The sequence below is a fragment of the Lathyrus oleraceus genome, chromosome 1 (genome assembly GCF_024323335.1).
Source record: "Lathyrus oleraceus cultivar Zhongwan6 chromosome 1, CAAS_Psat_ZW6_1.0, whole genome shotgun sequence".
NCBI lineage: Eukaryota > Viridiplantae > Streptophyta > Magnoliopsida > Fabales > Fabaceae > Lathyrus > Lathyrus oleraceus.
Window position 1 is genome coordinate 74444770 of NC_066579.1, and position 27257 is coordinate 74472026.

At 37.3% G+C, this 27257-nt stretch overlaps 1 long non-coding RNA gene across 1 annotated transcript; it reads right to left on the reverse strand.

Moving 5' to 3' along the window:
* Window positions 1–23274: 23274 nt before the first annotated feature.
* LOC127115446 (uncharacterized) lies at window positions 23275–23887 on the reverse strand. The gene is made up of 2 exons (XR_007800733.1): window positions 23577–23887; window positions 23275–23452 (listed from the first exon to the last, which is right to left on the reverse strand). It is a non-coding gene; the product is annotated as an uncharacterized LOC127115446 (long non-coding RNA).
* Between the last annotated feature and the right edge of the window lie 3370 nt (window positions 23888–27257).

The following is a 27257-nucleotide window of genomic DNA, read 5'->3' on the forward strand; positions in this document are numbered from 1 at the left end:
CCCTACAGATTCGTCTTGGTGGCTGTTTTGCCTGTTGTGACTTTCTGTATCCTGATCGGGTTGTTTCCTGATATCTCCGACCCTCTGCTTCTTCAGCAGTACCCGCAGATCTTTGCTTTACAGCATATAGATCTCCGCAGATTGGCTCTCCAGCTGGTTTTTCCCCTGGAAGTATAATACCGGGCGTTTGTTCCTGGACCTGTTTGTGTTAGAACTGTCTGTTTTGTCAGCATTCATCAAACATAAATCTCGCATATTCATGCATACTCAAAAACATTCAGATATTCATGTTGCATTTCTTGCCATATATCCTTTGTTTGTCGTGTCTCCTGCTATGGTGATATAGATCTCTTTACAGATCTCCCCAAGCAGATGTCGGGTGTTATAAATCTCTCCATATAGAGTCAGCCCCATAAGCAGAAAATGTTTGTCTTTCCTTCTGCAGTTCCCCACTGAGATATATCCTCGTGGATGACGGTTTCTTCCGTTTCCTCCCAACACATATATTGGGATGGATTTTCCTATTTGAGTTACATCCTCATTAGGACGTGTCTTGATTCAGTCCGTCTTTTCGGATCATTCCCGAATTGGCTATTTGTCAAATGTCTTGTGTTTCCCAGCGGGTTGTTCCCCAGCGGAATGTTTTTGGGCCTCTACCCTCATAACCGGTAGTTGTAAGTCCTATCTTTCCTGGCTTTCTTGACAGAATTTGTGGTTATACACCTTTTATTCTCCAGCCAGAGTTTTTTGGTCTTCTACCTCATACCCGGTAGTTGTAAATCCTTTTTTTTTCCTGCTCTTCAGCAGTTTGTGGTTTGTTATCAACCCTATTTTGGTTTCCCGTGCGGATTTGTGATTTGTTCTATCCCCACGCGGAGTTTGTTGGTCTTCTACCCCGTATTCGGTAGATGTAAACCCTAATTTTGTGGTTATCTTCATCTAGTTCTTGATGTTGATTTTCCTTTGCTCGGATAAGTTGCTCAGATCAGCACTTATATCCCTAGCAAGTCTTTTGTGGATAATTGCCGTATGCTAGCAATTTTATCCCCAGTGGGTCCTTTCACCTTTTGCTAGTGATTGTGTTCCCCGGATCATTGGTTGTATACCAATGCATCCCCAGCTAGTCTTCTGTCGATAATTGCCGGATGCTTGCAAATTTTTCCTCAGCAGATCGCCTTTCATTTACCCTTTTGTTGGTAATGTCTGTTGCTCCCTTTTGATTGGTTATCATTATATACCTAGTTTGGTATCCCGATGCCTTTCTTTTCGGTTGATTTATCCTTTATTAACCCAGTAACCGGTTGTGGATAATCTTCCATGCGAGTATATTATTCACGGTCTGCCGGTAATGAATAATATATCTCATGCACTCTTCAGTCAAAGCCTTTTGCGTTTCTCCGGTCGAGTAAGATTCGTCATTTTCCCTTTGTGGAGTCGAATATTCTTGTTGTTGGATAATTGCCGGATGCTTGCAATTTATCCCTTTGAGTTGTCTTTCGTTTACCCGTATGCTTGGTATCGATTGTCTCTCTCTGTTGTGGTTAGTCACCTATTATATACCCAGTAACCGGTATCTCTGGTGTCTTTTCCTTTCGAGTATATTATTCACGGTCTGCCGGTAATGAATAATATATCTCATGCGCTCTTTAGTTGGAATCCTTTGTTGATTTTCCCCAACTGAGCAAGATTCGTATTCTTTATAGATTCGAATATCCATCCTTTAACCAGTTTGTGTTTTGGATGATGAGTGTTTTGGAAGTGAAATCCAATTCACGTTTTCGGTAGATCACCTATTATATACCCAGTAACCGGTATCTCTGGTGTTTCTTACCATGCGAGTTTATTATCTACGTTCTGACGGTAATAGATAATATATCTCATGCGAGTATCTTATCCACGGTCTGCCGGTAATGGATATTATATCTCATGCACTCTTTGGGTTTGTGTCCCCATTTGAGTAAGATTCGTTTTCCCGTTATGGATTCGAATGCCCATCCTGTAAGTCGATTTGCTTTTTCAAGCCCTCCTTTCGGATGATGAGTGTTTTGGAAGTGAAAACCAATTCACGATTTCGGATTTTATCCTTAAACAACCCAGTAACCGGTTCAGGATAATATTCCATGCGAGTGTATTATTCACGGTCTGCCGGTAATGAATAATATGTCTCATGCGCTCTTTGGTCGGAATCCTTTGTTGATCTTCCCCAGTCGAGTAAGATTCGTATTCTTTGTAGAATCGAATATCCATCCTATAAACAAGTCTGCTGTTCTAGCTTTCTTCAGGGTGATGAGTGTTTTGGAAGTGAAAACCAATTCACGTCTTCGGATTTTATCCTATAAACAACCCAGTAACCGGTTCAGGATAACTTTCCTTTCGAGTATATTATTCACGGTCTGCCGGTAATGAATAATATGTCTCGTTCACTCTTGGGTCAATCCTTTGTTGCTTTCCCCTCAGAGTAAGATTCATATTCCTTGTGGAATTGAATATCCATCCTATAAACAAGTTTGCTTTTCTAGCTCTCTTCAAGATGATGAGTGTTTTGGAAGTGAAAACCAATTCACGCTTTGGTCGGTCACCTGTTACATACCTACAACCCGGTATCCTTGGTGTTCCTTCCTGATTTTTGTTACCCTTATACCCGGTAACATCTTATTTTCTTTGGTGCTTCCTCAGTGAAGTTTTCCTTTTACTTCTCCCCCAGGAGTCAGCTTGTGTCTCTCCAATGGATTTATTTTCCATTTGGAAATCTTTTCCCCAATGTGAGTCCTTCACCCCCCAGTGAGTTCTCCAGTCTGTTTTCTGTTATTTCCTAATCAGAGTCGTGTCTTGTTCACGCTGTGTCGGTTTTGTTTATTCCCAACTAGAGTCTTGTCAGAGTCTCTGTTCCTGGTGAGTGTATTACTCCGATGGATCGTCTTTTCTTCTGTGTGAATCATATTCCCCACAGAATTTGTGTCTTTTGCATGCATACATTTGCATCATGAGGTCTCTTAGGGACCAAAATTTGTCTCATTATTGTTATTTAAGCCCATTCTACCGCGTCGAGATGAAGATTTCTAAACTTCACTTCTCCGGCTAGAATGACCTTAAATAGGGGCATCTGTAAGACCCCAATTTTGGGCCCTAAGATCCCTCATGGCCCATATCATATCATATCATGGCCTCAAGGATCATTGCATGCCTTAGTTTCCCTCCTAGTGGGTAGGTTGCTTTGTGAGTGTGGTTCTTGATCACCAAGCATACTTTGCATTTGTATATCTTTGCTTTTCATATGTTTACTAACCAAAAAGTACAAAAATATTGTCAGTTTAACCTTGTTGCTTGCAGTTGAAGCAATCATCAGCAATTAGGTCAAAGACAGTCAACAGTCAGTCAAAGCAGTGGATGGTGGCCATTCTTGCAGAATTTTGACACCATGATCAATAATCAAGAGCTCATATATCTTGGGACATCATTTGGAATCAAGTTCTCAAGGAATCAGGGTTTGGAATTCATCAGAAATGCTTCAATCATCCAAAACCCTAGAAAAGTCAACAGAAAAGTCAAACTTGGTCAACTGTGGATTTAATCAGTGATTTGATGGATAGAATTGATTTGAAGGAGCTCATTCATGCTTATACAAGCCTCATATATCATGTCCAACCTCATCATGGAAGAAAATCAAGTAAAATCAGAAATTTCCCAAAATAGAAAGTGGACCTGTAATTTCAACTGCCAAAAATGGAAACTTCTTGATCCTCAACTTACATCATGATACAAGCTTCAAATGACTTTTTTCCCAACATGAAAGTTGAAGATCTTGTTCTCCCATTTTCAAAAAGTCCAAGAACTCCCAAATCCCATGTATGGTTTGCAAGATATAATCAATTCAATTTCAAGAATTTGCGAACTTCAACAAGCCATATCTCATGAACCATAAGGCCAAATTTGGTGGGGTTTTTTCCTACAAACCACATTTCATCTCCTCTTTCCAAAAATATAAATTTCATGAACCAAAACCTTGCCAATCAAAATGGCATTTTTTGGACTTGTTTCATTTAAATTCAAGTTTGACTCAAGTTTGACTTTTTGATTTAAACATTTTTGACACAATTGGCCATTTGGGACTTGTTCTAAATGATGTTTGCAACATGTTCCAAGCCTAAATTTGTGCTCATGATGCTCTTATACCTCCATGTGCATATTTTGGAAATTAGCAAATGATGCATTTTGTTCCTTTTAAACAAAACAAGTTTACCACTCCATCAGCAAACTTAAAACAGCAAGAATATTGGTCATGTACAGCCTGTTTCCAAGCCCATTTTCGTGGCAGACCACACCTCCATATGCCTTTGGTACAAGATTAGCAAATTTACATTTTTTTACTTCATTTAAGCTAACCGAGCTTAGGACATGATTAAGCAACCTTAAACAGACCAATATAAAGTCATTTTCTGCACAAACAACCCTAAAGTTACAGCCACACACGACCAGAAAACCTTCATTCTCTCATTCTTGCATTTTTGCACTTTTGCAATTTCTGAGTAAAACCTTCAAAACCCTCGAGCACTCTTTGTATTTTTCATCACTTAGCCATCATTGTAAGTTCATTTTCAGCATGAAATCTCATCTGTAGTGCAGCATCGTGGTCTGGCTTCTCCAAGCATCTCCAATGGCAAATCAAGATTTGGAAGTTTCCAAGCATTCTTGAGCTGAAAGAGCTTCATCATCCATCATTCCAAAGCCTAAAGCACATCTGTTTCGAGCTTTGAAGGCCAAATAATCACTGCTACTCAACTGTGCTTCAATTTTGGTAACAGTTCGAATCTCATCATTTGCCAAACTATACTATGCTTAGGATAGGTCTTTGTATGCTCATTCCACTGCAACTTGTTTCATTCAAAATGGTTGTGCTATGGCTGAGAAATCCGGATTTACATTTTTTGTGCATAAACTTGTTTTTGCTCGATTCTTGGATGTTGGTGTGTTTTAATGATTATGCTTGCTGGATTCATGATGCTGGATGTTGGATATGTTGATTGCCATGCTCGATTTCTTGTTCTGGGCATTTTGATTTTCATGTTTTGAATGTTAGTGATGAAGCTTTGCTGTTGTGTTTAAACCCTATGAACCTGTCCAGAAATTCATGAGGATTTGTGTTTGTTCATGTTTGGTGTGTTGTTGATTGAATACTACTGTCATGTTGCCATGCTGTTTGTTGGAACTCTGTTGAATTTTCGATCGATGATGAACATGAATTTGATGCCATGGCTGTTGTATAAACCCTAAGGGTTTTTGAACCCAGAAACATGAAGCTGATTGGCTTGTTTACTGTTCCATTGGCAACAGCCAATGAGAACATTTCATTCCCCATGCCAAAACGCACCGTTTTGATTAATGATGGCCAGAATTACGACCATGCCACTCGGTCAACCATGGTTGACCTTCCTTTCATGTTATTTTGTTCTTTCATTCCAAATTATTCCTCAACTTGCAAAAATCATTTTCTAATCCATTTCAATTCCAAATTTCATGCCAATTTTTGCATAATGATCACATGAATGTCTATTATTTAATCATGATTTTTGCTGAATTTTTGATTGGCTGGATTTTAAATGGCTCTAGGGTTCTTAACATGTATGCTTATTTGACACCTTTGGCCATTCCTTTTGTGAAATGATGATGATGTATCCATTGCTTCTGAAATTTTTTTGTGGTGAAACTAGACTCATTCATCTTTGTTTTGATGTAAAGTTTGTGGATTTATCATTGGTGGTGTGTGAGTTATAATTTTTGAACTAGGGTGTGACAACTTGTGTCACACCAATGATGTGCATTTTATTGATTTTTGTTCACATGTCTCCTGGCCTCCAAATAACTTGAAATTTTGCATGAATGATCTCTTATATGTCTGGTTTGTGTATGAATTTTTCTGGAATTAATTATGCCATTTCCTATTTGTTTGAGAATTTTCTTCTCTGCCTAGTCAATTGTTGACTTTATATGATACATGTTGCCAAATCCTTTGTGAAATTCTCAAACCTTATTGTATGATCATAAAATTTCATATGTGCATACTAGACATCTTGAGCTTTGCATTGGTGTTAATCCCATCCATTTCTCATCTGTTTTCAATTTGTTATGATTTTTTGAAGTTGACCCATGTTTGTTGACCTTCATTGTGCACATTTGAAATTGTGTTGACTTCCTGATTTTATTTGACTATCTTCCCATGATCCAATTGAGCTGAAATTTAATATGCATGCTATTATATGGATTGTTATTGAGTATGATTTATTTCATAATTTTTGGAATTGGTTATGACTGCTTTTAAGCTTGGTCTTTCTGTTGACCCTTTGTATGCTTCATTTTGCCATGTTTGACTTCTTTGGTTTATGAAATGACATTGATGCATGATATGAGTGTGGATCCAATTGAGATAGCTTCTTAAATGTTTGAACATGAATTGGGTTGACTTTTCTTTGCTGTTTTGACCTTTTCTTTCATCTTTGACCCTAGGCTAGTCCTAGTGGTCTTTTGAGCTTACAATTGAGTTAATGTTTCAGGTTAAGCACCAATGCTTCAAAGATCATTCAAATTTGATTGAGTTGGATTATATATATCATGTGCTAACCCTTGTTTTGTAGGTGTGACTCATATAGTTGAGTCTTGTGCTTTGCACATTGGTCCCTCTGTGGTTGACTGTTGTTTATCCATTCCTTTTGTTTTAAACTGTTGAACTGTTTACTAATTGGTTTGATTTTTTCAGGTACTTTAGTTGCTTAAGTTCTTTGAACTTGCTTTGCTTTGCTATTTAGCAATTTGCTTTGAGGTAATCCCTCTTTCTTCATGTAGTCTGGAGACCCGGTCTGTTATTTGGCCGGGCAAACTGTCTGAAGTCCTCCTTAAGAGGCAATGCTTGTGTATGTTTAAAATTGTCCCAAGCAGGAAAAGTCCTTCAAGTAAGGCAATTGGTAGATCAAAGGGATAAGCAACCTATCCCCTACTATTCAGTGAGTCCTCTCCTTGCTCCCATTACATGGTTGTAGCATTGAGATAAAAACCCAAAATCTATCGAGTCAATAATGTGGAAAGAGCTCCATCTTTCTGAGCTCCCACACTTTCTTTGATGCTCTCCCTGATCAGGGATAGAAGCAATGAGGCACACCCCTCATCTCCTTTCATCTGCTTCACCTTAGCCCCTCAATGGCAAGGTTAAGAGCAACTCTGTGACCCTATTCCAGTTGGCCTTAGTGCCTAACCTCTTTGTGTGAGCCTCCTTGTTTGGCTATAGAGTGTGCTGATTGATATTCATTGATTGATTGATTGCTTCATATGCACCTGTTTGCTTATATGTGGTGCATTTATCATCATTAATTGCCATTAATGCACAATCATCTCATTTGTCTTTGTGATATTGTCATTGTTGTTTGCCCATTGAGGACAATTGTAAGTCCATCTCTTTGGCCATTGTTCCTATGATATGGAAGGATAGAGTGTAAGACCTCATTGGTCACTCATATCTTCTGTTGCTTGGTTTGTTTGTTGTGAGGATACAGTTATAAGTCTCTGTAAGTTGGCATCTGTTGTCCTGTGATCACAATTTGGTTTGTTTGATTGTATGTGAGGTTGCAGTTATAAGTCCCTGTAAGTTGGCATCTGCTTTTCCTGTGATCATAGTTTGTTTTATCTGTTTGTATGTGAGGTTGCAGTTATAAGTCCCTGTAAGTTGGTATCTGCTTTTCCTGTGATCATAATTTGTTTTATCTGTTTGTATGTGAGGTTGCAGTTATAAGTCCCTGTAAGTTGGCATTTGCTTTCCTATGATCATTGTTGCTTTTGTTCTTGTATGTGAGGATCCATTGTAAGTCCCTGTAATGTGGCATTGGTTTTCCTATGAGCATCTGTGGAGTTAACCTAAGTCCAGATAGGTTGGCAGTTGACTTCCATGTTTCATCTTTGTTTTCTTTTGAGGAGATTAGTGTAAGACCATTGAGTGGCCTCTGATATCCATTTCTGTTTTAGGAGACTGGTGTAAATCCATCTATTGGTATCCGGTATCCGCCTTTTACTTCTTTGTTTGAGGAGATTAGTGTAAGACCATTGAGTGGCATCTGATATCCAGTTTTATTTTAGGAGATTGGTATAAGCCCAGTGATTGGCATCCGATATCCGCTTTTGTTGACTTTCTTGTTTGATTGTTATTATCCATTGCTATTCCAAAGGACACACTTGAATCATCCCCTATATGATTTCAAGAAGTGAACCTTCTAAGAAGTTTTACAATCCATCTTCATCCATTCATCCTCATTATGTCCTAAACCTTTTCACACTTTGATTTCAACTTGACATAGATATTGTGCAAACATCTTCATGTTTTTCTAACTAAAAACCTGGACCCGAGTCCTTGACTTTTTTCAAACTCCATTTCATAATACTTCTTTGAATTAATCTTAATCATACTTTGACTCCATTTTCATAATCACAATCAATTAACTTCACTCATTCACTTGTTTTGGCTTTGTCCATTGTTAATCTTTTCATGCATGAGCTATAGGTTTGATTTATCTTAGTGGTTGATGTTAATCTCACCTTCTGTCTTTAGTGATTGAATTGTAAGTCTTCCTTGCCTATTATAGGGTTAACCCCTCCCTGGCAAGTTGAAGCTGTTCTCACATGGTGGACTTTGTTGTTTGTATAAGGTTGAGTTTTCTCCCGTGGATAACGTAAGACCTTAGGGTTTGTGTTTAAAATTGAACCCAACTCACTTTTGGAAATCTTTTAGCCGAACTACGGCGTTTTGATCCTTGCCTTTGATGGAAGGTACGTAGGCAGCGGGTTCATCCGTTCAAACCCAATAACCCAATAAAAATTGTATACTCTTTTCTCATCATCCCAATCATGTTTGCACAATACTTATGTCATAGCAAATAACAATTTAGTACAACAAGTGTGAAAAGGGCTCCCTAGGAGTACCTAGGACGTAGTGGGTGCCTAACACCTTCCCATTGCGTAATTTACCCCTTACCCAGAATCTCTGATCTTTTTATTAGTTTTCTACGTGTAAAACTTCTTAGGCTTTTGTTCGCTTTTTAGCCAGTCCTTTGGATAAATAAAAGTGCGGTGGCGACTCGAAAATTCATTGTATACCTTGCTTATGATTTAATCGATAGATCATATAGCGACGAATACACCGCTACAGTGTGTTAGAATGCGAATATCTCTCATCATAATTATGTAAATAAATGTATATGGTTATTATAATATGCATATAAGATAATTGTCCTACCTTAATTGTAGTCAATAATGTCTCATATATTACTGTATATATTTTAACCAAAGTAATGAGAAAGGAAGGCAATATTAATCTTATACGATAGACCTAAAATGTTGAGAGTCTTCTAGAGTTAAGAAAGAGAATTCATAGAATACTTTATCAAGTAAAGTGATGCTTTATTTGTCCAGGGAGCTCCAAAGGGACAATAACTTATTACGCAAGACACAATCTTTAAAGGCGTTGTTTCTTTATATCAGATGATTCTTGTGTGTAGGTTATGTTTCAAGCTTCAAATCCGACGATATTCATTCTCAGATATAGTGATTGCTACTATATCACCTTTGAGCAAAGGTTGAGGGAGTTGTGAGGTATGAATATCTCAAACGTTGTTCACCACCAATGTAAAGGTTTTCACATTTTTTTGGAGTTGTTGTTTAAGGAGATGGAGTTTGCAACATAGATGATGAAAGACATGGCTAAGGGATGATGATAGGTGGTGGTGGTGGTGGTGGTGTTGATGTTGTTGTGGGGTCAACCATGAAAAACTTTGTACAAAAAGTATAAAACTTTTCATTTTTGCCCACGCTAGAGCTCAGCTATAATCAATTTCATAAATGTAATGTAACTTAATTCCATATTTGTAATCAGCTGACATTCTTTCAAATGAGTCGAAATATGTTGGAAATCCCCCAAAACCTATGGAGAATTTCAATCAATCTTGATGAACAAAATTGTTATTACCCATACAATAGCAATGAAAAGAGAAGAACAATGGAGAAAGAAAAAAGTGTAAACAACGATGAAGGAGAAGAATAATAAAACTATGTAGAGTTTCTCTCTGCCCACAAATTGTGGAAAACTTCTTTTTCACTTTGCAACTGCAAAATACTGTGAATACAATGTTATGAATACTCTATTCACTTTTTTACAAAAATAAGGGTTAATCCCTCTATTTGTAGATTTAGGTTAACTTAGACCTCAAGCCAAAGCCCAAAACTATAAAAGGCCAAAATAGGTAACACTATTAAAATAGGCCTAAGTCGAAATCCCGTGTGAAGCAACATGCTTCGACACTTTGACACACTAGCACAACTCAACATACTAGGTGGTTCGACACTTCCTTGTTCCTGTCGAGCAACCTACTTCGACACAAGGAATTACAATTCAACACACCACCTAATTCATTGTGTCTAAGCTATCTACATTCATCGTAGCTCTTAGTCTTCTGAACACTTTGAGATGCACTCCTTCTTTGATGCATCATCAAACCTCTACCACTCTTGTAGAATTCGATGCCAAGGAAATATTAAATGTCACCCAGATCTAACATTTCAAATTCCTTGTTGAGATCACCTTTGAAGTCTTCAATCTCCTTCTTGCAGCTACCTGTTATCAACAGGTCATCGACATAGAGACATAGTATAAGAAATTTACTCTTGCTTCTTCTTACATATACTCCATGTTCAGATTTGCACTTCAAAAATTCCTTCTCCCTTAGAAAGCCATATATCTTCTTACTCCAAGCTCTTGGAGCTTGTTTAAGTCTGTACAGGGTTTTATACAGCCTGTACACCTTTCTTTCTTCGCCATGTTTTACAAGCCCAGCTGGTTGTGCAACATAAACTTCTTCTTCTAAGGGGCTATTAAGGAATGCACATTTCATATCCATCTGACACATCTTCCAGTTGTTGATGTTTTATAGACCAACAACCAACCTGATTATTTCGATCCTAGCAACAGGTGCAAAAACCTCATTGAAGTCGATTCCTTCTTTCTGAAGAAATCCTTTCGCCACAAGTCTCGCCTTGTGTCGAGTCACTTCTCCTTTGGGATTCAACTTCACCTTGTATACCCACTTCACATCGATTGCCTTCTTGTTTTGGGGAAATTCGACAAGTGACCAATTGTTGTTGACTTCGATTAACTTCAGCTCTCTGTCCATTTCTTTCATCCACTTCAAATCTTTCAATGCCTCAGCTACATTGACAGGTTCAACATTTGTCTAGAAAGCATAATGTACTAGCTCACCTTCTTAATTTAACACATCATTTGATGTAATCACACATTCTTACAATCTTGCAGGCATGTGTCTTGTTCTCTGAGGTCTGCTTGGGCCTGCTTCACCTCTGACTTCTTTCTATCAAACTTCTCTTTTGACTTCACTAGCTGGTTCATCACAAAAGATTCTCACTGAATCTTTCTTGACATTCTCAGTCCAATCTCACTCCTTAAGCTCATCTATGATCACGTCCCTGCTGATCACTACTTGCTTATTCACTGGGTTGAACAACTTGTATCCTCTAGTCGAATGATATCCTATCAGGATCATCTGACTTGACTTGTCATCAAGTTTTCTTCTCAACTGATCTGGCACATGTCTATGTGCTATAGATCCAAACACCCTCAGATGACTCAAGCTAGGCTTGACACCAGACCAACATTCTTCTGGCGTGATTCCTTCTAGCTTTTTCATCGGACATTTGTTCAGGATATATGTCGCAGTTGGCATAACTTATCCCCATAATTCTTTGGGTAGATGATTTCTTTCAACATACTTCTAACCATATTCATAATGGTTCTATTCTTCCTTTCCGTGACTCCATTTTGCTATGGAGTGTAGGGTGGCACCACCTCATGCACAATCCCTTCTTTCACACATAATATGTCGAAGTCTTTCGACACATCTTCTCCACCACCACCAGTCCTCAAAATCTTGATCTTTCGACCGCTCTGTCTTTCGACCGTGGATTTAAACTTGGCAAATACCTCGATCACTTCACTTTTCTTATTGATCAGGTAAGACCACAGTTTTCGACTGAAATCATCTATGAATGTAACAAAGTATTTGTTACCTCTAATTGAATCCACCTGAAGACGGCCACATACATTAGAGTATATGACTTCAAGAATTTCCTTCGACTTACTTCCTGCATCCTTACTGAAGTTGTTCTTATGATGCTTCGCCTGCACACATTCTTCACACACTTCGTTTGGAATGTCGATTTCTGGTAATCCTGAAACCATATTTCTTCTCTTCAAATCTCTGATGTCTTTAAAATTGAGATGGCCAAGTCTATAATGCCATATCCATTCATCTCTGTTGGTTGCTGTTGCAAGGAACTTATGTTCCATCACATTTAGTTTAATCTTAAAGGTTCTATTCTTAGACATTGGAGCCTTCAAGATCAACCTTCCATTTGAGTCGAGAACTCTCATCATCTTGTATTCGATCGACACCTTGTAGTTATTTTCAACCAACTTCCTTATGTTGAGCAAATTAATCTTCATGCCTGCTAGAGTGTTGTCATTTGCAAATTTTACCATGTTCTTCATTGAGGGCTTTATTTTGACAAACCAATCTTTCCTTCCAGACATGTGTGATAAGCATCCTGAGTCCAAGTACCATTGGTCCTTGAGTCTCTCTTCTTCTCTTGTTGTAACCATCAACAATGCCTCTTCTTCTCCGTGTTTCTCCAGCTTTGCATAAGTTTCTTGATTCTTCTGCTTTTCTGGACAATCACTAGACTAATGACCATACCTTTGACAATTGTAACACTAAATGTGACTCTTGTCTGGATTTTGACCACCACCTTTTCCTCTACATGCAACACCACCTCTTTGGTTGCCTTGGTTTCAGTTTTTTTTATTCGAACAGTTTCCTTCTTGCTGATTTCGACCAGTCGAATTGTTTTAACCCCGTCTACCTTTATTGTCATTCCAGCTTCCTTTGCCTTTTCTTTCTTTTGCTGATTGAGCCTGCAAAGCCATATCACTCTTCGACTTTCCTGCAGCTCTTTCAGCCATTCTTTGTTCATGAGATTCAAGTGTCCCTTGAAGCTCTTCCTTTGTCAATTTTGACAAATCTTTCAACTCTTCTATGGCTACTACCACGTGGTTGAACTTTGGCGCAAACGACCTCAAGATCTTTCCAACAACAGATCTTGATGTCAACACTTCTCCAGATACCTTGATTTGATTCACCAGTTTCGTAACCTTGGTGAAGAAATCAATTATGCTTTCATTGTCTTCCATCTGAAGCAATTCATAGGTCCTTTTGTGAGTTTGTAACCTCGCCTCTTTCACCTTCTCCGCGCCTCCAAACGATTTCTCCATATTTTCCCATGCTTCTTTTGCATCACTAACCTATTCAAAAGTTATTTGCATCAACACATTGTTGGATTATAAAGAGAGCTTTATAATCTTTCTTCTTCAATTCTTTATGTGCTGCCTTTTCTTGATCTATCGCGGCTTCTGCAATCGTTGTTACTCCTTCATTCACAAGATCCCAAAGATCTTGATGTTGGAGAATTAGCCATCCAAGGCATAGCGGAATTTAAAATTTTCTCCATTTAGTGATCCTTACGAATGGGCATGATCAGTGATAGAATCATTACCTCTTGTGGCGATTCAAACCTTTGGTGCAGATCTCTGATAATGATCAAAACCTTTGATACAGATCCACGGGGCGATCACGAACGTTGAACGATGACAACGTCTCTACTCAGTCCACACGAATGGATTCCTTCAATCGCAGTGCTAGTTGTTATGAATGAAGGCTTTGAGTGAGAGAGAGATACGAAATTCCAACTCTTCAGTTGTGTTTTCTGTCTCAGTGAGTGACAATGCTTCTACCCAAGGGGTTCTATTTATAGAACCTCTTGTGTGGGCTTCAAGCCAAAAAGCCCACTTAAGTGCATTTTGGCCCATATCTCATAATATGCCAAAATCACTTAAGTATTTGGTACCTTACCATATTTCGTATTCTACTTAAGTACACTGTACCTTACGATGTTCCTTAATTATTCTATCTCTCATCAATTCGTCCTTTGTGTGTGACCCTATAGGTTTTCGCGACGTTGGCAATTATATTAAATCACGCATTTAACATAATAAACAGTGAGCGGTATCTAGTAACACATCACTGCTACCCAAGTCACGAAAATGTCATGTGATCTGACAAAACCTCCTGTGATAATGATTATGTGTATAATTACCCCTTTGCCCTTATGTCTATATTGAACACAAGGTATAGACCGTGTCATCCTTGTCCAGTTCAATATTGGGCCCATAGACATTTATCCTGTTACGCAGGATGGGCAAATTCCATCTAGGACACTCATGTCCCTCAGCATGCTTTGTGGAGTACCCATCAACTGTCTTTATGGTTATCCAGTTACGGACAACGTTGGATCAGCAACAAAGTACTCGACTCTACATCTAGGATCCATAGTGGTTTCAGGTCGAAGAGTGGTATACACTATTATCACCATGAGAATAACTTATGACACTTTGCATAACTTTCTATATAGTATTCTCATAGCGGGTCAATCCGGTATAAATATTACTCCTAATATTCATACCTATGTTTAAGACTTGATAACTCTTTATCCATGATCCATGAGATGTGATCATCAGTCTACAAACATAATAGTCTCAATGCTTTAATGTTATCCTACTTCACACTAAAGCTCGACTACGGATACTTTAAGAATAGTGTCCTTATGTTTAATGTGTTCTCATGATTAAGTCACACTTAATTCATTAAACGGACTATCTATTCCAGGGACTTTATTAATCAACCATAATAAAGAAAATGCCTTTAGATAATTCGATACAAGTACCAAAAGTATTGGCCTCTAGGGCTTACACCAACAATCTCCCACTAGCACTAGAGCCAATCAGGCATACCCCGTATGCCCATTGATCTAGTATGGCCATCATGCTTCTGCTGCGCAAGAGGCTTTGTCAGTGGGTTACCAACATTGTCAAGTGTAGGTACTTTACATATTTTCACACAACGTCTAAGTATGTGTTTGGATCGTTGGTGAGATCTAGGCTCCTTAGCTTGTGCGATAACACCATTGTTATCATAATAGAGACCAATGGGATCCATAATGCTAGGGACTATGCCAAGTTTATTGATCCAAACAGCTTCCTTTGCTGCACTTAAGGCAGCAATATACTCGGCTTCAATTGTAGAATCAGCAACTACATTTTGCGTTGAAATTTTCAAGCTCACAGTGCCACCATTTAAGCAAAACACATAACCAGATTGGAATCATTCATATTAAAGCGTCTCAGCACTTTGTCTATGTATGTACTCTGACTTAAGCAGTTTTGTGATCTATCTCTATAGATTCTGATTCCTAATATATAGGCTGCTTCACCTAGGTCCTTCATAGAAAAGCATTTCCCCAACCAAGACTTTACTTGTTGCAGAGTAGGGATATTGATTCCAATGAGTAATATGTCATCTACATATAATACCAGGAATATGATCATGCTCCCACTAACCTTCTTGTGGACACAAGTCTCATCTTCGTTCTTGATGAATCCATACAGTTTTACTGTTTCATCAAAATGAAGATTCCATGAGTAGGTCACAGGCTCATCTTGATCCATGAGTAATACATCACCTTGATCAGATATCCATATATCTCAGGTAGGTGACGTATCCTGCCTGACCTACGCTGGTCTTGTTCTATTTGAGCAGGTTGCACTTACACAATTACTTGTGTTTCCTGCTCTAATTCCTCCATAGGTGTATCGATACTTTGTGATTCTTGAATTTCTTCAAGTTCTACTTTCCTCCCACTGATTCCTTTGGAAATAAAATCCCTTTCTAGGAAAACTCAAGTTCGAGCGACAAACACTTTGCCCTCAGAAGGATTGTAGAAATAATATCCTCTTGTTTCTTTAGGATACCCCATAAATAAGCATTTGTCAGATTTGGGCTCAAGCTTAGTTGAAGTTTGTCGTTTCACATAAACTTCGCAACCCCAAATCTTCATGTAAGACATATGTGGTCTCTTACCACTCCATATCTCATATGGTGTCTTTTCACCCTTTTGGATGGAACACGGTTAAGTGTGTAAGCTGATGTCAATGGTGTATGTCCTCAAAAGGAGTTTGGAAGATTGGTGTGACTCATCATGGATCGGACCATGTCCAACAGGGATCGATTTCTTCTCTCAGATACACCCTTCCATTGGGATGTTCCAGGAGGAGTAAGTTGGGATACGATCCCACACTCTTTCAGATGGTCATCAAACTCTAGGATTAAATACTCATCACTTCGATCTGATCGAAGAGTTTTAATATTCTTACCTAGTTGGTTTTAACTCGTTAGGTTTCACCCTTTTGTATTAATGTTATTAATAGGCATTTCAAGATCAAGGACATATAGTCCATTGTTCATTTGTGCGGTAGCAAAGAATATATCATTCAAATAAATTGAGCAACAATTGTTCTTTATTATAAATGAAAAACCAAACTTGTCCAAACAAGCAATGGAAATAATATTCCTACTAATTGCAGGTACATAATAACAGTTCTCTAACTGAATTATTAACCCACTAGGTAAAGTCAATACAAAAGTTCCTACGGCTAAAGCAGCAACCTTTGCTCCATAGCCAACTCGTAGGTCGACTTCACCTTTTGCCAAATCTCTACTCCCTTTTAGTTCCTGCACATTTGTACAAATGTGAGAACCGCATCCAGTATCTAATACCCATGATGCAGAAGTAGATAAATTAATAACAAAAATACCTGAAGTTGAAGTCTCTACTCCATTCTTCTTATCTTCCAGGTACTTTGGGCAGTTCCTCTTCCAGTGTCCGGTCTTACCGCAATGGAAGCAGGTGCCTTCTTTTACTATGCCTCCACTAGGCTTCAAAGCAGCAGTGGATCTGGGATTGGCAACTTCCTTGCCCTTCCCCTTATCACTCTGCTTAGTGGGCCTTTTGTTCTGTCTCTTTCCATTTCCGATCATCAGAATGGACTTCCCTTTTGACTTCAGATTCTGCTCGGCAGTTCTTAACATGGCGAGCAGTTCAGGAAGAGATTTGTCCATATCAATCATATTGAAATTTAGGACAAATTGACTGAAACTATCTGGCAACGATTGCAAGATCAAATCAGTTGCAAGTTCCTTTTCGAGGGGAAAACCCAATCTCTCAAGGTTTTCCACATACCCAATCATCTTGAGTACATGGGGACCTACAGGGGCTCCCTCAGCTAACTTGCTTTGAAAAAGGGCTTTTGAAACCTCAAACCTCTCATGCCTTGCTTGCTCTTGATAAAGCAACTTCAGGTGTTCGATCATATCGAATGCTGACATGTTCTCATGTTGCTTTTGCAATTCTGAGTTCATGGTAGCTAGCATGAGACAAGCAGTTTCATTGGCATCATCGACATGCTTCTTATAAGCATCTCTTTCTGCCTTAGGTGCAGAACTAGGAGGTTCCTCTTCAGGAACAGGTGTCTCCAAGACATACAGCTTTTTATCATGTTTGAGGACAATCCTCAGGTTTCGGTGTCAATCTAGGAAATTTGTCCCAGGCAATTTTTCCTTATCAAGGATTGATCGCAGGATGTTGTTAGAGGTGTTTGTTGTCATGGTAATCTACATAAGGATTAATGAAAATATAAGTATCATTGACATATTCAATTAGGCCTTTAATTAAATATGCTTCCACTATTTTACTCAAAACAAATGACCCTTATCATCTGATTCAGAAAATCCCATTGGAAGATTTTCTAGTGGGTCGAGATCCATATTTCACTTTGTTCTAAGTCCGCGTAGGCGGATTACACAAAACTAGGTTATTTAGGTAGGAACTCCTTCCAATTGTATCTCATACAACTCTCGAAAATTTCAGTTCGGTGAATAACTCCTTATTCCAATCCATCATATGGATCATTCCCAACTCTTGCTTCTAAACATATATATAATCTTATTATAATTTGTCTAGTTAAGTTTGACCCATTGTTTTAACAGTTGGATATTACAATTATCCCATCGCACCTTACTAATATAGAACATGCACCTCGCGTAGGCGAAACCTACATTATTCGATACTAGTCTTGATGAGTGTTAAAACTTGGAAAGCTTAAACTTAATATTTATTTTGAGGGAATTGCAATTTTTCTGATCTCACCGGCTTGTTTATCATATAAACCGTCTCTCACATGCATCAACATACATTCACATGCATCAACTGTTGGAGAATAGCCATCCAAGGCGCAGCGGAATTTAAAAATTTCTCCATTTAGTGATCCTTACGAATGGGCATGATCAGTGATAGAATCGTTACCTCTTGTGGCGATTCAAACCTTTGGTGCAGATCTCTGATAATGATCAAAACCTTTGATACAGATCCACGGGGCGATCACGAACGTTGAACGATGACAACGTCTCTACTCAGTCCACACGAACGGATTCCTTCAATCGCAGTGCTAGCTGTTATGAATGAAGGCTTTGAGTGAGAGAGAGATACGAAATTCCAACTCTTCAGTTGTGTTTTCTGTCTCAGTGAGTGACAATGCTTCTACCCAAGGGGTTCTATTTATAGAACCTCTTGTGTGGGCTTCAAGCCAAAAAGCCCACTTAAGTGCATTTTGGCCCATATCTCATAATATGCCAAAATCACTTAAGTATTTGGTACCTTACCATATTTCGTATTCTACTTAAGTACAGCGTACCTTACGATGTTCCTTAATTATTCTATCTCTCATCAATCCGTCCTTTGTGTGTGACCCTATAGGTTTTCGCGACGTTGGCAATTATATTAAATCACGCATTTAACATAATAAACAGTGAGCGGTATCTAGCAACACATCACTGCTACCCAAGTCACGAAAATGTCATGTGATCTGACAAAACCTCCTGTGATAATAATCATGTGTATAATTACCTCTTTGCCCTTATGTCTATATTGAACACAAGGTATAGACCGTGTCACCCTTGTCCAGTTCAATATTGGGCCCATAGATATTTATCCTGTTACGCAGGATTGGCAAATTCCATCTAGGACACTCATGTCCCTCAGCATGCTTTGTGGAGTACCCATCAACTGTCTTTATGGTTATCCAGTTACGGACAACGTTAGATCAGCAACAAAGCACTCGACTCTACATCTAGGATCCATAGTGGTTTCAGGTCGAAGAGTGGTATACACTATTATCACCATGAGAATAACTTATGACACTTTTGCATAACTTTCTATATAGTATTCTCATAGCGGGTCAATCCGGTATAAATATTACTCCTAATATTCATACATATATTTAAGACTTGATAACTCTTTATCCATGATCCATGAGATGTGATCATCAGTCTACAAACATAATAGTCTTAATGCTTTAATGTTATCCTACTTCACATTAAAGCTCAACTACGGATACTTTAAGAATAGTGCCCTTATGTTTAATGTGTTCTCATGATTAAGTCATACTTAATACATTAAACGGACTATCTATTCTAGGGACTTTATTAATCAACCATAATAAAGAAAATGCCTTTTATTATTAATAAATAATTCGATACAAGTACCAAAAGTATTGGCCTCTAGGGCTTACACTAACATCAACATACATACAAACAAAAATGAAACAGTTATGGCCCCTAGCGCAATTGTTCTCCCAAGCCAATGAGAGAACCTAAGCTAACCTACAACGATCTAAGCTTCTCCAAGCAAGATCTTCAAGGTTGTCCTCCTTTGGCACTGACTTCTTTGCTTTCTTCATATCATTACATTACATGAAAGAAACTCGTTTTACATACGAGGGAGTGAGATGAGAAAAGAAGTTACATTTGGGAGATTAAGAGAGAGGCACGACACGCAGGTCGTATTTTAAAATCCAAAGCAGAATAAAGGAAAACTAAGGCCATAACCGATCACCACAAGACAATAATAAACACTTTATTATTATTATTAATTCCTTTAATTAATTAAAATCAAATTAAATTTCGACGACCGATCACACTACGCAGAGTTAGCCGGTGGTTCCGCTGACCGTTCAGCGGACAGGGGTCAAAGGGGCAGCGCCCCTTGCGGGGTCGAAGGGGCAGCGCCCCTGCTCGAAAATTTTAATGAACAATTCATTTAAAATTGACGTCGTTTTTCGTATCAACACTTGATACTTCAAAGCACTTTTTCTAGCCGAACGGGTGAATTTTTTCTTACGTTAACCGGTTAACCATATGCGTTAACCGGTTAACACTGTTTGAAAACTTTTAGAAAATTCTTTTCTGCCTTGCGTTAACCGGTTAACCATATGCGTTAATCGGTTAACACTGTTTGAAAATGTCTTGGAAAACTGTTTTCCGCCTTGCGTTAACCGGTTAACCAAATGCGTTAACCGGTTAACACTGTTTGAAAATCTCAAAAAATTTATTTCGCATTCCGTTAACCGGTTAACCATATGCGTTAACCGGTTAACACTGTTCCAAAAATGTTTAGAAGGCTGTATTCAGTTTCTCGTTAACCGGTTAACCATACGCGTTAACCGGTTAACACTGTTCGGAAAAGTGTTTAGAACGCACAACTCTTGTGCAGTCAAACCCCAATCGCATAACTCTCTGACAACACAACCCTTGTGCCGTCACTAACCCTGATGCACCAATTTCAGACCGTCAAACACATCTTGATTGTTAATTCAGTATGATTGATCAACACGTCATTGCTTCACCATACTAATGTCGGATCAAGAAGCAAACGACCATTGATCGCTCAAAGGAAAACAATCATCGAGGGTTTGAATGAACGAAACGAGAACACTATATCATATATAATGTATTTTGCATCAGGATTACATATATCACATATATGTAACTTGATCGATCTCAATTTAACCTTTGATTCATTCTGTCTTTAATCATATTATTACAGAACAAAAACAGTTATCAGATTCATGGTTTCGTAAGTGGCTCTGATACCACTGTTGGAGAATTAGCCATCCAAGGCGCAGCGGAATTTAAAATTTTCTCCATTTAGTGATCCTTACGAATGGGCATGATCAGTGATAGACTCGTTACCTCTTGTGGCGATTCAAACCTTTGGTGCAGATCTCTGATAATGATCAAAACCTTTGATACAGATCCACGAGGCGATCACGAACGTTGAACGATGACAACGTCTCTACTCAGTCCACACGAACGGATTCCTTCAATCGCAGTGCTAGCTGTTATGAATGAAGGCTTTGAGTGAGAGAGAGATACGAAATTCCAACTCTTCAGTTGTGTTTTCTGTCTCAGTGAGTGACAATGCTTCTACCCAAGGGGTTCTATTTATAGAACCTCTTGTGTGGGCTTCAAGCCAAAAAGCCCACTTAAGTGCATTTTGGCCCATATCTCATAATATGCCAAAATCACTTAAGTATTTGGTACCTTACCATATTTCGTATTCTACTTAAGTACAGCGTACCTTACGATGTTCCTTAATTATTCTATCTCTCATCAATCCGTCCTTTGTGTGTGACCCTATAGGTTTTCGCGACGTTGGCAATTATATTAAATCACGCATTTAACATAATAAACAGTGAGCGGTATCTAGCAACACATCACTGCTACCCAAGTCACGAAAATGTCATGTGATCTGACAAAACCTCCTGTGATAATGATTATGTGTATAATTACCCCTTTGCCCTTATGTCTATATTGAACACAAGGTATAGACCGTGTCATCCTTGTCCAGTTCAATATTGGGCCCATAAACATTTATCCTGTTACGCAGGATGGGCAAATTCCATCTAGGACACTCATGTCCCTCAGCATGCTTTGTGGAGTACCCATCAACTGTCTTTATGGTTATCCAGTTACGGACAACGTTGGATCAGCAACAAAGCACTCGACTCTACATCTAGGATCCATAGTGGTTTCAGGTCGAAGAGTGGTATACATTATTATCACCATGAGAATAACTTATGACACTTTGCATAACTTTCTATATAGTATTCTCATAGCGGGTCAATCCGGTATAAATATTACTCCTAATATTCATACCTATATTTAAGACTTGATAACTCTTTATCCATGATCCATGAGATGTGATCATCAGTCTACAAACATAATAGTCTCAATGCTTTAATGTTATCCTACTTCACACTAAAACTCGACTACGGATACTTTAAGAATAGTGTCCTTATGTTTAATGTGTTCTCATGATTAAGTCACACTTAATTCATTAAACGGACTATCTATTCCAGGGACTTTATTAATCAACCATAATAAAGAAAATGCCTTTAAATAATTCGATACAAGTACCAAAAGTATTGGCCTCTAGGGCTTACACCAACACTTGATAACATAACACAATATTTATCTACTTGCACCAAGCTCTTGATACCAGATGTTGGAAATCCCCCAAAACCTATGAAGAATTTCAATCAATCTTGATGAACAAGATTGTTATTACCCACACAATAGCAATGAAAAAAGAAGAACAATGGAGAAAGAAAGAGTGTAAAGAACGATGAAGGAGAAGAGTAATAAAATTCTGCAGAGTTTCTCTCTGCCCATAAACTGTGGAAAACTTCTTATTCACTTTGCAACTGCAAAATATTATGAATAGAATGTTATGAATACTCTATTCATTTCATTACAAAAATAAGGGTTACTCCCCCTATTTATAGATTTAGGTTAACTTGGACCTCAAGGCAAATCCAAAAATTATAAAAGCCCAAAATAACTAACACTGCTAAAATAGACCTAAGTCGAGATCCTGTGTGAAGCAACATGCTTCGACACTTCGACACACTAACACAATTCAACACACTGGGTGGTTCAACACTTCCTTATTTCTGTCGAACAACCTGCTTCGATATAAGGAATTAGAATTCAACAAAATTTAACTTGAATGACTCATAATATTTATTTTTGAATTTAAAAATAATAATAATAACAATGTTAAACTTTTCACAACCTTCGTAGTGTTAAACCATCATTAAAGTTTATTAATCACGGTCAATATCAAAATATTATTCAAATTGGCACGCTTTGACCAGTTTGTATCAATAAGAGCACTATGAATTGATTATTTTATTAAAGACGTTGAAAAGTTGGAATGCGTGACAAGTGAAATGTTTATTTCATTTTACAAATTTCTTTAATATTTTAATCAAAAACATGACATCAATTGAAATTTTTCTTTTATATTTTAAACCCTATCTCAAGCAAATCTGCGTCAAGAAAGAATAAATAAAAGAAGAAAAAGAGAACAAACACTCAAAGAATATTCTAAAATTTCATTAATTTTATTTTTGTTATAGTACAAAATAATGGTGGAACCTCCTCAACAAATATTAAGAGAAAAATACACATATTAATTAGGAAAAAAAATCAATGTAACATGTATGTAATCACCAACGCCACCATCATAAGAAGGTAAGCAATTCCTTGATCCAGAGCAGTGACTGTTATAAATAAAAATAATAATTAATTTCAAAAACAAACAAAAAATGAAGAGTTTTCTAAGTTCATAAATCAATAAGAATGAAAAAAATAAAATAAAAATGAAAAATATATTATTTTGCTTACCATCACTTGTAGGAGTAGGTGCTGGAGAAATATCAATATTTTGAGCTTGAACCATATGAAAAACTGCAATGAAAAATAAACTGAGAAGTGGAAAGGTGAAGATGGACAATTTCTTCATTTTCAAAGGGGTGAGTATTGATTTATAGGGAAAAAAATAAGGAAGAAAATTAATGTTGTAAAATTTGAAAAACTGAATAATGGAAGATGAGAAAATATGAAAAGAATGGTAAGTTGTATTTATAGATGAGGAAGAGAGAAAAAAAAAAAAGGAAAAGAATGAAAGTGATGCATGGTGATGGCGTCTATGAGAAATTTCAAAAGTTTGACTAGGGTAAGGACATAGTCACATAACATCACAAGAGGTTAAAAAGGGAAATTTGAATTTTATGATTTAAATTTAAATCAAAAATCAATTTACAATAAAAGTATAAATCAATTAAAAAAGAATTTAATTTATATGCACGGTATAAAGATATGTTGCACTATCACTTGTAATCGTCAAATTTAAATTATATTTGAATTTTGTTAATTATATTTAAAAAAAGTAATTATAAAAGATTAGGATGGATTGATTGTATAAAAAAATTTACATATAGTAATAATTAACGGTACAAAATTAAAAATTTCAGCTTTGGTTGTTTAAAATTCCAAGGATTAGAAATTTGAGTTTCTTAATTTACAAATGTTACATTTTCAGATATATTAGTTTAGAGGAATTTTTCTGCCACCTCCGATTTGTCTTTGTTAAAAAATATCGATTTCTTAAAAAAAATTGCTAAATTTCAAAATTTTCATGCAATTATCGGATATTTCATAAAATTTCTTGTTTCGAAGTAGAATTATCAAATTCATTGCTAATTTATAGGATATTTTGCAAAAGGATGTAGAAATGTCAGACATTTGCGAAATTGTCGGTAAAAATTTAAGGTTTTCTAAAAAAATTATGAAAAATTATCGGATTTTGAAAAATTCGAAAAGAAGTTACCAGATATTTGGAAAAATCTGGAAACAAATTAAACCGACCGAGTTTAGCGTACAAATCTCAGAAGCGAACAACAATTTTAGCTTTTCAAGTCTCCAGGTGAAATTTTCCTCCTTTTCATATTCAAGATATGCAAAATCAACCGAAAATGTCAACTTTGTGAATGTAACACCAACAATCTCAAGAAGTATTAGCTGGTACTTGTTTGTTTTGTACATACATTAAACATCAACAACCCCAACAACTTCTGAAACAAAGAAATTAAAATAGAAGCATTTGGCATAAGAAGTATAACACCTTATTTCCCCGTTTCAATATTTAATTAAATAATTCAATATAACTCAATAAATAGAGTGTCACGCAGGCTTCACCATAGCATAAAAGAACCATAAATAAAACTTTCAAAAATAAGCAGCGGAAAACCAATAAGTCTAACAAATAAATCTCTACAACAATAAATGAGAATATGGTTCAGCAATCCTCAAAAGAAATAAGACATGCAACGAACAAAAACATGGGACAGTTTGTTCTCTAATGTTACTTATCAGAGTGACTCCACTAAGACCCGAACGCTAAATAACTAAATAGGCACATCACCATCCTCTAGAATCAGGCATTTACTCTTGCACCTGACCGTTTATACCCCAAAAGAGCACATACGCAACAACAAACAGAAAGGGGTGAGAATACGCTCAAATAAATTAACGGTGCAAAACATAACATAGGTAGTATCACATAAACATCATCACTAACACATAATCATCACATAACAACACATGTATTCATCATTCACCCACATCACCAAACAATCACATGTTCATTTACAACATCAAACAATCATAATGATAACTCGATCACAAATGTAGGTATATATACAAATGTATCCTCAGCTCGACTCTAAATACAAATATGGTACCGACTCTTTGGACATCAGAGGTATGTTACTGATATTCGTCCATAATTGCTCCCAATTCCACCATTAGACCAGAGCACACCAAATTGTTATTGATTTGTCACCATATAATCAACAACACTTCACTGGTTCTCATTTACGGAATGCAACCACTCACTCCAGATTCCACCACTGAACCAGAAGACACCAAAATCATTATTGATTACTCACAATTGAATCAGCAACGCTTCGCTGTTCCCATCATACGGGAATTAACTATTCGCTCTCGATCCTACCACTGCACCAGAGCACACCACTGAACCGAAGTTCATACACAAATGATGCATGACAAATGCACGAAGACACCAAATAAGGCCACCAACACAACACAAAATATTCATGCTTGCATTGTGACTTATCATTGCATAATTTACACAAGCATGACAACAACATACATATTCACATCGCATATTAATATTTAAGCACAACAATAATTCACCAATATTAATCATATAATTATTCGATAACTTTCAGTATATCATTTCACTCACTCTTTCATTTTCACTTACCATAAACCTCAAAATTATTTATTAAAAACCATGTAAAATAATTAACAACTCATCAATCAACATCAAACAATGTCAAACAGTGTTAATCAACATCTAACATTACCAACACATCGCCAAAAATAGAACTTTGTCGCGAAACCGATTTGTAACGAAAATTTTGCATTGTCGTCCTCGCTAAGCATGACTTTTGGTACTAAGTACAACTTTTTGGGGATAAGCACGGGCTCGCTAAGCCCAGCTTTTTGCCCAAAATGCATAGAATAGCAAAAACCAGAAACGCGGTTTTCATCATTAGAGCTCCTTCCAGCTCTAATTTTGACTCCCAACCACCAAAAAGGATCAGAAATCAATAGTCACGTATTATACAATCATTAAACAAGACATATGTATCAATTAACACTCAAAATCGTCATTTTTTTCATGGATTAAAGGTTATATCCAAAACGCTCAAAATACAACAATATCCTTGTTCGAGGCAGACGTCTCTGGGCTTCTTTGCCTACACTCTTGGAGTGACTAGTTTCTAAGAGGGGGTGCGCCATCTACGCTTTAAGTGTGTTTTCCAAGTGAGAAATATGCATCAGAAGTGCGATTTACGCTACCTGTGGAGGGTTATAATAACCTTTACATATGCAATATTTCTCATAGCTAGCAAATTATTTATTAAAATTTCAAAAACCTGCAAAGGAAGCATGCGCAACTCCTCTTTGATCCTCTCCTTGATTGACTGCATCATTGAGGATCATTGATATGGAAGATTCCATCAGTCAATTTCCCTTTGTGAGGATATGTGTCTTGGCAGGTAGCAGACATGGTCCTCCTCTCTCGATGACTGACATTCACGCTAGTCTTTTAGGATGTTTCTTCTGTGTACCTTTGCTAGTGGGGTGTTTTCGGGTGACCAATGTTTATGTGGTTGGTTTATTTGCTCATGAACATAGAGGTTAGGTTGCCTCATAGTGATTGCTCTCGATTAGCTCTTATGTGCAATCAGCTAAATTATTTATCACTTTTCGTGTCTTTACCTCGGAGCCGACGTTTGTCTTTAGCCATTATCTGAAGTTCAGTGGATGGTGTGTTTGAAAGGGAGGTTAAAATCTACATTCACGAATCTGCTAGATTAGCCTCAAGCTGGATTACTTGGAAACCACCTTTGAAGGAGTGATAAAGTTTTTGAATACGACTTCTCTGATACGCCTTGCCTTTTTCTGGTCAGCATTAGTCATGACTAGTTTCTA